Source organism: Meriones unguiculatus, chromosome 4 (assembly GCF_030254825.1).
Source record: "Meriones unguiculatus strain TT.TT164.6M chromosome 4, Bangor_MerUng_6.1, whole genome shotgun sequence".
NCBI classification, from domain to species: Eukaryota; Metazoa; Chordata; class Mammalia; order Rodentia; family Muridae; genus Meriones; species Meriones unguiculatus.
The window spans coordinates 127080975-127093397 of NC_083352.1; positions in this window are offsets into that span (position 1 = coordinate 127080975).

The following is a 12423-nucleotide window of genomic DNA, read 5'->3' on the forward strand; positions in this document are numbered from 1 at the left end:
AAAGGCAGATGTTGAAAAAAGTGGAGATATGGTTTCAAGAACCATTGGTGAGGATCTCTTAGAGCCTTTGAACCGCACCCTGCCATCTCTGCATTATTTGGTGTGATCTCTAGCAGCACCGATCTCCAAGCAAAGAGCTGAAGACTCAGGCTGGCTAGAGAATAGCCTCTACCAAGATCCTCCGTGATGACAGAAGGGCAGACACAGGACAGAAGTCGCTGGCCACCATGAATAAAGCAAGCCCCTCCTCCCTGACCAGGTAACAGGAGAAACGTGAGCCAGCCAGTACTATAAGGTGGTTGAGGTACTCAGAGGTCCATGCTAGCCAGCCTGCTTCCTCTGGGCCAGGGGCACAGTGAGGTGAGTGCGTCTGGGGTACGGTGAACATTCCCAGGCTCATGCTGAGGCTTTAGAGAAGAGTGAGGAGAAAGATGGGTTCCTGACTTGCTGTGTGACTCCCAGGAGGTGTTCAGAATAAGATCGTGTAACATCTAGAGCTGTCTAAACCCTTGAGAGATGTCGCAGTGAAGAGTGGCTTGTACACACGATGGGATATAATTTGGTCTAAAAGGGGAGGGAATCCTAACATGTGCCCCACATGGGCAAATCATAAAGACACACAAGCAAATGAAAGAAGCCAAGCTCATGACGACAGATACTGTGTAATACTCTTGCATAATATTCTAGCTCAATTCAACACAGCAGTAGAATGGGTGGCCAGGGGCTGGCTGAGATTTGCTGTTAGTGCCTAGAGTTTTGGTTAAGAAAGACCATAATTGTTGCATAACAAGATAAATTTACTTAATTGTACCAAAGACACTTAGAAATGGTTAAAATGATACACTTTTTTTTTTTTTACAATAGCAATAATAAGTTGGAGCTAGACAGATGGATCAGAGGTTAAGAACATATATGGCTCTTTCAGAGGACCCAGGTTTGGTTCCCAGCACCCTTGCTGCATGGCTCACATCTGCCTATAGTAGTTTCAGGGACTCTGATGCCCTCCTCAGGCTCCCAAGGCCACTGCTCTTATGCACACAAACCCACACACATAGCAGAAACACATTCATAATTATAAATTAAAATCTCAAAAAACTAAAAGAAGAAAAGGAAACAATGTTTCCAGGGTGGCCCCCAAAACCTACACGAACTGTGGCTGAGAGCTAGGGCCACTTTGTGAGATAGACACATTAGCGCCTGAACAGTGTGGTCCCCTCTGTCAACTGCTGCTCTGGGTCTGGACTCTGAGGCAGAGGACACACCTGGAGCTGGTTTGGAATAACTCCATGATAAACAGGATTACGGCTCCTGAGTGACAAAGAAGGGATGCTCTGTCTTCCTCAAGACTTACGCCTTGTGAGACCCTCAAGCCACAAACACTGATCGCCAGAAATGGCTTCAGACATGAGTGCTTGTAGTTGTCTGACATTGCTGGGGTTTGACGTGTAGTAACTGACATCTTTTTTTGTTTGTTTGTTTTTGTTTTGTTTTGTTTTTGAGACAGGGTTTCTTTGTGTAGCCTTGGCTGTCCTGGACTCACTCCGTAGACCAGGCTGCCTTGAACTCATAGAGATCCAGCTGCCTCTGCCTCCTGAGTGCTGGGATTACAGGCATGCACCACCACTGCTGCTAGACTGATAACTGATATCCTGATGTGGGATATCAACGCATTAGATTGCATATGAAATGATGCTCACTTTGCATATGATGACAACCACATCCCCACGTACAGATTCCTCGAATCCTGTCATTTCTTCCTTCACTGTAGAGTCAGAGACTACATCCCCCCTCCCTCCTGCAAAGCCACCCTGGCCATCACAGTCACCACCGTGATCCCTTGGCCCTTGCCTTGACCTCTTTATTTAAAAATTAGATTCACTCAAATTATTTTTCGTGTGTTTTGCCCAAGTGGACGTTTGTGCAGTGTGTTTGGTGCTCACACCCAAAAGGACATCAGATCCTGTGGAACCGAAGTCATGAACCACCATGCAGGTGGGAGGAATGGAACCCAGATCCTCTGCAAGAGCAACAAGTGGTCTTAACCACTAACCATCTCTTTAGTCCTTGTCTTAGCCTCCTGATGGCTTCCTTCTTGGTTTCCATCACTCTGGCCTGTTTCTGCCCTTGGTGGTGGATCTGTGGGAGTGCAGGGAAAGGGATTACCCACAGACCTAGAGCTGCAAGGACAGGGTACCTGTGGGAAGCAGAAGACCTTCAGAGGGGTGGCCTCCCCTGACCATCACCAGAGATATGGCTCCAGCGGTGGTGAGAGAGGAAGTGAGTGTGCACTTCCCACATAGAAGCATCCAAGCACCACATATCCTACTTTGGAGGGCAGCCCTGTGAAAGGAACTTTGACTTCCCCCGTCTCCATTGTTGTCTTGCAGAGGCCTACTGCATCGTTCTGCTAGCCTAAGCCTTGTCCTGAGAGCTTCTAGCCTCTGTGCTAGCCTAGGCCTAGAATGTTTTCAGCACGAGATTTACTACTGAGTAAACTCACTCTTTCTTGATCTTTCTGAGCTCATAGTTGGCTGGTTTCATCCCAGCTGTTCTGGCTCAAACTCCCCTCCCAGGTGATCTATTCAATCTGGCCTCTCTCTTGGCTGCTAAATTGCTCTGCTCGGCTTCAAAGTAACTGCAGCCATCTTTTCTAATCTTCTGGCTTCTTATTCTCTGGTTCGTTCTCTTTTCAGCTGTGTCAATCTTGTTCTCTCATTCAACCTCTCTCTATAAAACTCTTCCAGTAAAACTGCCTTCCCCCTTCCCATTGCCCCTTAAGTAGCAGCTTCCCTTTCCTCTCCCAGTGAGAGTTGGGCTGGATGTATCCTATTCTGTCAAGTCTTTCTCTGATTCATCACTGTTTCTGCCACTCAATTAGACATCACTTTCAAACATGGGTGCTTCTTTCTACAAACTAACTTTACCTTCATTGTTTGGGATTAAAGGCGGGTACCACCACATGCCTGGATCTAAGCTTTTCTTTACCTGAAACTTGTTCTTTACCAGGCTGGTCTTGAACTCAGTTTGCTTGCCTGTCTCCCGGATTAAAGACATGTTTGCATTCCAGCTGGACCACACAGACCTAGAAGGTCTTCGGATGTGACCTCTTACCAGGACAGCCATGTTCTGAATTAAAACTCCTCCCCAGGCCTAAGTGAGTGTCAGTGTGTGCATACCTGATGTATGGATAGGTGCCACGATTTCCTTCGTGCTTGCTCCTAGCAGCTGGGCACTGTGGGTGGCCAGGGTAAGGTTAAACTACAGTGCTCACGCTTTGACAGCGTGGCCTTAGGCAAGAAGCTTCACCTCTCTGTGCCCTATTCCCACTGTAGTGAAAGATCAAAATTATCGCTACTGAGGCAGGAATGCCAGAGCTGGACAGAGAGATTTGGGTTAGCGGGGTTCTCTGAAGAAATCTCATCAGAGATGGCTGGCATAGATCAAGTTCCAGATGTGCCCTGCACTTGTACATGCAGGTCATTTCCTCACCTCCAAAATTCGATGCTAATTGTAAATGAAAAGCCTCGTTTTGGTGTGAGGCCGGCCATGCTGAAGGGCTTCTCTGAGCCTTCCTCTGAGCTTGCTGGACCTGGACCCCAGCTCATTCCCGCCTGGGGGCTCTTCCCCACCCTTCTCTGCTTTTGAGTGGCAGCGACCCCCGATGGCCATATTCCACACTGCGCCCAGGGCAGCCCAGCTGGCTGTTGAGGGAGCAGTTTTCGGGAGGGCTATGCGCAAGCTCACTTACATGCACCCACAGTCTGTGTTCCAAGCAGCCTGACACTTCAGCATGGGGTCGCCGGGAGCCGGGTGTGTAGCTGGGGTGAGACGCCATACCTCCTGCTGACCTCCACTCCTGACGTGCTGCTGCCCCAAGAGTTTCCAGCTGAGATCCAGCGACCGTGGGAATAGGTCACTTTACCCTCTACAGTGGCCAGGTAGCAGAGCAACGGACACGGGACTCCAGGCCTCATGCTGGTCCCTAACTTTGACACACTCTCGAGTTCACACACACATACACACACACACACACACACACACACACACACACACGGAGAAGGAACTTCGGAAATTCTAGCCCATTTATTCCAATGCTTCAAGTTCTGTTAGAGCTTTAGAGTCTAATAAAAATAAACATTTCAAACCCACCTAAAACCCTTCAAGCGCCCTTTCTGTTTGTGTGGGCAGTTAATGCATGTGGTCGTTTGTGCTAACGGTACCCACGGCTACAGATGGGCAGCACAGGACAGCAGCTCCTCACCGGGACTCCATCACTTCAGATGTTGTTCTCTGCCACAGTTTTGTGGGATTCTGGGCAGGGTCCTCAACCCCCATAAGCTCCTGAATAGGGGGTGCCCAAACATGGTATATAAACATGAACTCCCCAAGAAGGGTCCCACTTCCACGTGGCTCATGCCCCATGGAATTACACAGGTAAGGGCCTCTGATTCTCCTTTGCCTCTTTCTGGACCTGAAGATGCTCAGAATCACAACAAAACTGCTTCCACCACCCAGCCCTGGTGTACACCAAGCAGTCTTAGGAGCCCTTTGCTTGTGTCAACACCCATAACCCTCCTAACGTCACAGTGGGGAGCAATGTCACATCTCCCTTTTATTGTTGAGTTAGACGGATGGGGTCTGCTCGTCTGCCCTCAATCCCCAGGACCCAGAGAGGAAAGACAGAACATAACTTCCCACAAGCTGCCTTCTGACCTCCACATATGCACGTGGCCTGTGCATGTCTACATACATACAGTGACTATGAAAGGTGTATCGTACCAGCAGAAAGACAGCCAGTCCTTGAAGATCCATTACAACAGGGAAAGAGGAATAAAAGTCAGGATAAAAGTGTCAAGCCAGCCCAGCATAGTGGTGCACGCCTTTAATCCCAGCGCCCAAGAGGCAGATCTCCCGGAGGTCGAGGTCAGCCAGTTCTACGTAGAGAGTTCCAGGGCAGCCAGGGTTATGTAGAGAGACACTGTTTCAAAAATAAAAATGTCAGTCTATCAGGAAGAGAGACAAGCTACAAGCAGACGCACACACCTCACAGCATAGCTCTAGAAGAGGCAAAGCAGAAATGGGTGGAGAAGCAGACAGTTGTATAGAATTTCCTCACTGTAACCCACACAGCAGATCACGGTCTCCAGAAAGCTGTGCGGACCAATGGCCCAGGAGTGACATGCAAGAGAGTTCTCTTTCTTGTGGTGCTGAGAGTCAACCCAGGCCCTCACGCATGCTGAATTCTGCTGAACTACATCACTAGCCCATGCTTGTTTGTTCATTTGAGAAAGGATCTTACTATGTAGCCTAAGCTGCTCTCAGATTCACAGTGGAGGCCAGGTAGGCCTTAAAGTCATGATCCACCCGCCTCTGCCTCCCAAGTGCTGGGATTGCATGTTTGAGTTAGCGGAAAATTAGCGACCTTTAAGCCAGTTGAGGGCTAGTGAAAGAGGACTTCTTTCAGGCTTTCCCTGTAACGCCAAGGGGACTACTAGCCAAGGCTCTGTCTACAGCAGGCTGCCTTCCTGCTGAGCCTCAAGCCCTGGCATGGCTTCACCCACACGTCTGACCACCGACGCTCCTTTCTGGCAATCTCATCAGCCAGCGACCTTGCCATGTGCTGACTCTTCCTTGAGTTCAGACATGCCTTCTTAACTGAGGTCCAAAGTCTGTGACAGAAGTGGCAAGGCCTGTTGGAGTCTTGGGGCTGGAAAACCCACCATATCGCTTCTTTCACGAGCTTTTGGGCAGAGGAACTCACGTGTCTCATTCAGATTCTGGTTGGTGGAAAAACTGGCATGGGCACCAGTGAGGGATGGCAGGAGTGTGTGCAGGATACTGGGGCTTCAGCAGACTGCCCCTCCATCCCTTTAATTGTGCGTGTTCTGCTCAATCACTTCCTGTTTGTTACAAGGTCTCCAAGAGGCAAGTGGAAGGCTTCCCCCCATGGAGAGCTAAACAGAGGGCTTTATGCTTCCAAAAAGAATCTGGGGTATCCAGGCATGGCCTCAGTCATTCTTCGAAGATTAAATCCACTAACTCTTCGTAGGCACTAGTACCCGGCAGCTGGAAGTGGTAGCTCGTGCCAGCATTTAAGGAGCAGGATGTGGGGGTATTAAGTTTGAGGCCAGACTGGGTTACATGTGAGACCCTTGTCTTTAGGAAGCCAAACCAGGCTGGGAAGATGGCTCAGAAGGTGAAGGCACTGGCTGTTAGGCCTGATGACCTGAGTTCCATCCCTGGGACCTACATGGTAGGAGAGAACTGACTTTCTCATTATTGTCCAGAGTAGAACACAACAGAAGAAAACAAATTAAAGCTCCAGGCATGGGCTGTGAGCACCTGACAAGCATGCATATTCTCATTTTGCTCACCCTGATTCTGGACTCAGGTTTCTTGTCTTACCTACTTTTCCAGTGATGAGATAGGAACCCAAGAGGTACAGCGAGTTCCCTGAGGGCCACACTGCAATTGGGTAGGAAGGACTAGAACTCACTGTATGAGTCCGGTGCCTGGCCACATGCCCAGGGAGGTGGGCACAGTCTCATTTGAGATCATGCTGTCCCCACAGCTTCTCAGAGGAGGCACAGACAAGCATCAGCAGGCCCCGAAGCAAAGCCTAACCCAGCAGGCCAGGGAGGAAAAAGAGGTCAGTCCGCACAGGAGCACAGAGCCCTGTCCAAAGACAGAATTTCTGAAACAAAGAAAGCCCATAGCTCACAGGAAACACAGCCAAGTATTGAAAAGAAAAAAATCTATGTCAGGTGCAGGTGACCTTGGGAGCCCAGCGGAAGCTGCTAAAGGTGGACTAAACAATAGGATCTACTTATAGCCTTCTTCCTTTCTTTAGATTGTATTGAATTTTGAAAAAAAAAATGCATAGCCAAAGAAAAATTCAAAGTACAGAAAAGTGTCAAAGAAAAAAAAATTCACGGGAATGCTTTGTCTCCTCCAGTCCCCTGGTAAAGGGTGGGGTCCTATTCCTCCAGCTTGCTCTAGTGTTTTCTCTGAATCTGTGGGTCCAAGTTCTGCCCCAGCATTTTACTCCTCATCATACCCCTTTTGCCTTACTGTGGTCAGTCCTAGATACAAGGAAGCCAGGGGACTGTGGTCTGTGTCCTGGGCCACTGTGCACGCGGTGAGAAGTCAGGAAGCCAGGCTCAGGTTGCTGGTAGGTGGGTTAGCTCCAAGAGGGGCTGACCAACAGACCCCCAAACCAGGACATAAAGGACAGTGGAGGGTTAGAGACAAGAGAAGGGAGCTTGCCACCAAGCCTGATGAGCTGAGTTTGATCCTCAGGACCCAGGGGAGCATCTGCTACATCTGCTTATGCATTCTGGGTAAAGGGGGCTTTGAAAGCATGTCTGTTTCCTGGCAGTGCCTCGGCTGGGGAAGGCATGGAGGAGGCCAAGGCATGGAGGAGGCCAAGGCAAGGAGGAGGCCAAGGCACGGAGGAGGCCATGCTCAGGCTGCAGCCGGCTCGACCACTCTTTTTCTGAAGACTGTATTTTTGCTTCCTCGTTGGTGCAGCTTAAGTCTTCTTTTTCAAAAGGTTAACTTCTGTGTGGTGGGGATGCAGGTGCCACAGTGTGTGTGGAGATCAAAGGACAGGCTGTGGGAGCTGATTCTCTTTCCTCTCCTTCTACCAGGTTGGTTCCAGGATTGAACTCCAGCTGTCACGCTCCATGGCAAGCCTCTTCACCTGCTGGGCCATCTTGCCCAGTCAATTAAACTCTTGCTTGCTGCCCTGCTGTGTCCTATCTGACGTTTTTTCTTTGGGAACTAAAGAACCAAGACTGGTGTTTAAACAAGGTGTTTAACTCCACTGAGCTTCCTTCCCTTCCTTCTTTCCTTCCTTCCTTCCTTCCTTCCTTCCTTCCTTCTTTCTTTTTTTCATGTACTTGCAAGGGTTTTTGTTTGTTTGTGACAAGAGGTCTCACTATGTAGCTCTGGCTCTCCTGGAACTCACTATGTAGAGCAGGTTGGCCTTGAACTCACGGAAACCTACATGCCTCTACTTCCCAACTCCTGGGATTAACAGTGTGGACTACCATGCCCGCTGAGCTTTGGTTTCTTTCTTTTTTAATTTTTATTTTTTATATTAATTACAGTTTATTCACTTTGCATCTCAGCTGTAACCCCCTCCCTACCTTTGGTTTCTTTATGCACAAACCTGGACTGAATAGAGGAAGCCTTTCAGAGGCTTCTGTGAGGGCAGAGTGAAGGAAGCAGAGAGTAGGGGCCACTCCTGGGAAGGGCCTGCCACAGAAGGCAGAAAGAGTGGCCTCTTGTCCTGGCATGGGGCTAAGCAGGCAAGGCAGCAGGGAAGGCCCTTTAAAGCCATGATGCTGATGGTTGCCAGGGCAGGCCTCTGTAGAGGTGGTGGGTAGGATGTTGGGCAGTTCCAGGGAGGACCAGCCTGTTTCACATGCTGTGCATGTGACAACAAAGCCATCCTGGCCTGATTTTCTGTTTCCATCTTCTTCAGTCTTCTTTCTTCTGGGTGAGTCTGAAGTGTGAATCATGACATTTGTGTCTCAGCTCACTAGCAAGAACTCAGAGCCAGCACCATGTGTCTGTGTCAGTGCATGCCATGTGAATGCAGCTGTCCGAGGCCAGAAGAGGGCATCAGATCCCTTGGAACTGGAGCTTAAGGGGTCTGTGTGCTGAGAACTGAACCCTGGTCCTTAGCAAGAGCATTAAGTACTGTTAACTTCTGAGCCATCTCTTCAGCTGCCTGTCAATCATTTTGTATCCTGAATTTGCACCACCTTTTCCAGGGGACTCTGGCTGCTGGTCCTCTTCTCGTCTGGACCTGAGTGTCCATATCTACATCATGGGATGCTCTGTGGCCATCAGGATGCACAAGGACACACTTTCCAAGAGCAAGGGGCTGTGGGACCTCAAGAGGGAATGCCTTCCACCAGTTTTCTACTGACTGCAAGAAACTGCCACATAGCAGCAGATGTGAAAGCATAGGCCTGGAAGTACAGAACCTTTACCCAGGAGGATGAAGAGTTTGAGGCCAGCCTGGCTTGCATGGGGAGACCCTGTCCATACACACATCAACCAACCGGAATTCAAATTGACTGTAGTTCTGAGGGTTAGAATTAGCCAAGGTCTCCCAGAGATAAAATGAGGGTATTTGCTGGCTGACCTAGGAAAGCTGACCTCTTTCGAAATTTCTATGGCTGTGGTCAGAAACCATGGCACACATTTGCAAGATGAGATTCTGCTTCCCGACCTGCCTCTGCATGGGCTCCACTTTGGACCCCAGCCAGCCACCGAGGACTCCAGGTGTTTCTTGTTGGCCCTGGTCCTCTATGCCTTTCCTTCAGCATCTGTTGTGATTCTCTGAGTGCTGAGGCTGATGTGGACTTCTGGAGTCCACTCAGGCAATTCCACATAATCCTCAATTTTAGGACCTGCCCTCTTGATCTACTTGCAAGGTCCTCCGTGCCTGCATGTTCCCTAGTTCCAGGAATTAAGGCGTGCATGTCCTCCATGACCCTTCTCAGGGCGAGGCAGGGTGGAGTACAGGGGAACGGTTCAGCCCGGGCCTGTTTCCGTCCACAGGCTAGCGCACGCACACACACACACACACACACACACACACGCACGCACGCACACTAAAGCTTTTAAAGGTGTAAGTAAGGCCACACCCAGCAGCACTGTTTTGTCTTACAAGGCTTTGGGTTGCCCCAAGCCAGGAAGGAAAGACCAGCTGGGCAGGAACTGGGTGGGAACCCAAGATTTCTGTGCAAGACTTGCCTAAACCAAAGGTAGGCCTGGCTGGGTCAGGCTTTCCAGGGAGCCAATGAATGGGCTGATGTCTGGCTCTGGTTTCTTCTGGGCCATTCTGAACAGCTCCCTGGGGGAACAACAAAATGTCAGGACAGACTGCCTCCAGGAGAGCCCCCCACCCCTCGAGGGATTGCAGTGGTTCTCAATGGAGTTCCTGAAACAGAGAGGAACCCTCATTCCAGCTCTGGTGCACATGTCCCCTCACTTGTCACATCTGCTGGCCTGGCTGTTCTGGAGTCTCTTTGTTCCAGGGGTCACCAGGTCCTGAAAGGCATTCCAGCGAGAGCAGAAGGACAGAGTCCACATTTCTGTGCTGTGCTGGCTCTTGCCCAGCTCACCCAGCCGAGGCCCTCTGCCAGGGTGGCACTTTCTCCCCAGATCACCCTGGTGGTGTCTTAGCTACCTCACATCTCTGTGGTCCTTTCAAGGTTACCCCACAAAACACACTTAGGGCAACACACTGCTCTGCTCTGAATGCTCAAGGATGCACTTCTGTGAACCCCCGGTACTTTCTCAGGTGTCACCCACTTTGTCCCACCTGCCTGGCGGCAGCATCTTTAACCAAGCTCCATGCCAACCCGAGTCCTGATCTCTCGCTCTTAAACTGAAAAATAGACAGGGCCTTGTCATATTGCCCAGGTTACCTGTAAGCTCCTGGACTCAAGTGATTCTCCTGCCGCGGGCTCCCCTGCAGCTAGGACCACAGGCCCTCTATGCTGCTACTTATTGTTGGCTCGCCATTCCATGGGATACAGAAGCATCCCACATCTTGGGCTGGCCTCAAGACTGGACTCACAGGGCTGGGGAAGTGACTTGTAAGAGCGAGAACCTGAGTTCAACCCCCAGACCCCATGTTTCAAAAATGTTGGGCATGGTGGTGGTGAGCGATTGTAATCCCAGGGCTGAGAAGGCAGAGTCAGAGGGTCCTGAAGTTCACTGGCCAGGCAGACTTGCCCTGGGGTGTGGGCAGAGGCATTGCTCAGGGGCATCAGGAGTCTGTGGTGAGCAGAGCACTTACTGTTGGTAGAGATGGCACTGAACACTGTGTCCACACAGCTGCTCAGTCTCACCCCTAAGCATCCTGGGAGTAAAGCTCTCCCCTTCAGTATGCTGAGAAGCTGAGCCATGCTGACTCGGACCAGTTTACAGAGACTCCTAAGATGGGGTGACAGTCAACCCAGACCAAATCCCCACAAATTCTCAAATGCCAACACACCCTGTGCTATCTCCCTCGACAGTGTGTGAGCCAGGATGCCACCCTGTGCGTGTGCCCGTCACGCACCTTGGATACTCTTAGACCATCTTCCTCACTGGATACCCATGGCCACATCCTGATTGGCCGTGTAAGGAAAAGTACAAACACAAGAGTGTACTCTGGCTGGGGGAGAGGATAGCTCAAGAATGGAGCTTGCCTAACTACAAGGCCCTAGCTGCCACCCTCCAGCACCGCCAAGGAATCAGTTCTCCCTCATACACAAAGGGGAGGTGTGTGTGGAGAAAACGCCTGAGCTCTGTCCCTTTAAGCCCTGGGTCTACTTGAAAGCTGAAGGAGCGTGCCGTGGTTAGTTTTGGTTGTCAGTGTAATAGTCAAGTCACCTGGGAAGAGTTTCAACTGAGGTTGCCTAGGTCAGGTTGGCTTGTGGCCATGTCTGTGGGAAATCATCTTAATTATTGATGTGGGAGGACCCAGCGAACTTGCGATATCACCCCTGGCAGGTGGCTCTGGATTGTATAAGAAAGCTAGATGAACATGAGCCAGAGGGAGCCAGGAGATATGATTTCTCCTTGGCTTCGGCTCCAGCTCTCTGCTTTGACTTCCCTCTGTGACAGATTGTTGCCAGAAGTGTGAACCGGATAAACCCACCCCTGCTCAGCTTGGTTTTGGTCATGGTGTCTTTCATAACAGCAGAAAGCAGACTGGAGCAAAAGCCTCTTGCCTATCTTACAACCAAGGGCTGCTGTGCTGAGGACCTGAGGCCTTTAGCAGGAGCATCAAGGAAAACTGCAGCTGGTCACCCAGTCCCTGGGGGGGTCAGACATCTAGCTCACGGCACCACACTGACCTGAGGACATCTTCATAAAGATACGAGGCTTGGATAAGCATAGTCAGCTGACGTAGATGACCACTCTATTACCAGGAAGAGTCCAGAATGTGCTGTGTGACCAAAGGCCTTGTCTAGTCATCTTCCTTGAGGATCACTAGATGGTTGAGAACATCTTTGTGAAGTCTCATATTCACCCGGCTGGGTAGAGGGATTTTCTGTTTACTATTTCTGGAGACTTTTCTCTTTTAGATCTCTGTAGAAGATTGTGATGCCCACAGCTACCAGGTTTAAAGCTCACTCATTCAATAACACTGCTCTTTCCCTCCTGCCTGTGCAGAGGTTTGACAGATTTTTAGTCTTTATTTTGCTCCTAGTGTCTTCAAATGTGGATGGACAATTTGGCACCCCTGGTATAGAGTACTATCCAGCCCAGGAGGAAAAAAATGTTTTGACTGAACCAAAAGGTGTAAGATGGGCAATGGTTTGTGGCTGTATCTTGAGGTCCAAGAAGTCCCTGAACTTCCTGCCACTTTGGGAGGGCAAACAGGAAGAAAGTGTTTGTGTGTGCACATGC